The sequence below is a fragment of the Bison bison genome, unplaced genomic scaffold (assembly GCF_000754665.1).
Source record: "Bison bison bison isolate TAMUID 2011002044 unplaced genomic scaffold, Bison_UMD1.0 scf7180017864530, whole genome shotgun sequence".
In the NCBI taxonomy this organism is placed as follows: domain Eukaryota; kingdom Metazoa; phylum Chordata; class Mammalia; order Artiodactyla; family Bovidae; genus Bison; species Bison bison.
The window spans coordinates 12,917,547-12,918,131 of record NW_011495080.1 but is presented as its reverse complement, the minus strand read 5'-3'; positions in this window follow the sequence as shown (position 1 = coordinate 12,918,131).

The window sequence follows — 585 nt, the reverse complement described above, 5'->3', positions numbered from 1 at the left end:
AGTCATCATCTGCAGTGATTTTGGAGCCCCCCAAAATAAAGTCTGACACTGTTTCCACTGTTTCCCTATCTATTTGCCATGAAGTGATGGGACCAGATGCCATGATCTTAGTTTTCTGAATGTTGAGCTTTAAGCCAACTTTTTCACTCTCCTCTTTCACTTTCATCAAGAGGCTTTTTAGTTCCTCTTCACTTTCTGCCATAAGAATGGTGTTGTCTGCATATCTGAGGCCATTGATATTTCTCCCGGCAATCTTGATTTCTTCTTGTGCTTCTCCCAGCCCAGCGTTTCTCATGATGTACTCTGCATATAAGTTAAATAAGCTGGGTGGTAATATACAGCCTTGACGTACTCCTTTTCCTATTTGGAACCAGTCTGTTGTTCCATGTCCAGTTCTAATTGTTGTTTCCTGACTGGCATACAGGTTTCTCAAGAGATGGGTCAGATGGTCTGGTATTCCCATCGCTAAGAATTTTCCACAGTTTATTGTGATCCACATAGTCAAAGGCTTTGGCATAGTCAATAGAGCAGAAATAGATGATTTTCTGGAACTCTCCTGCTTTTTCCATGATCCAGTAGATGTTG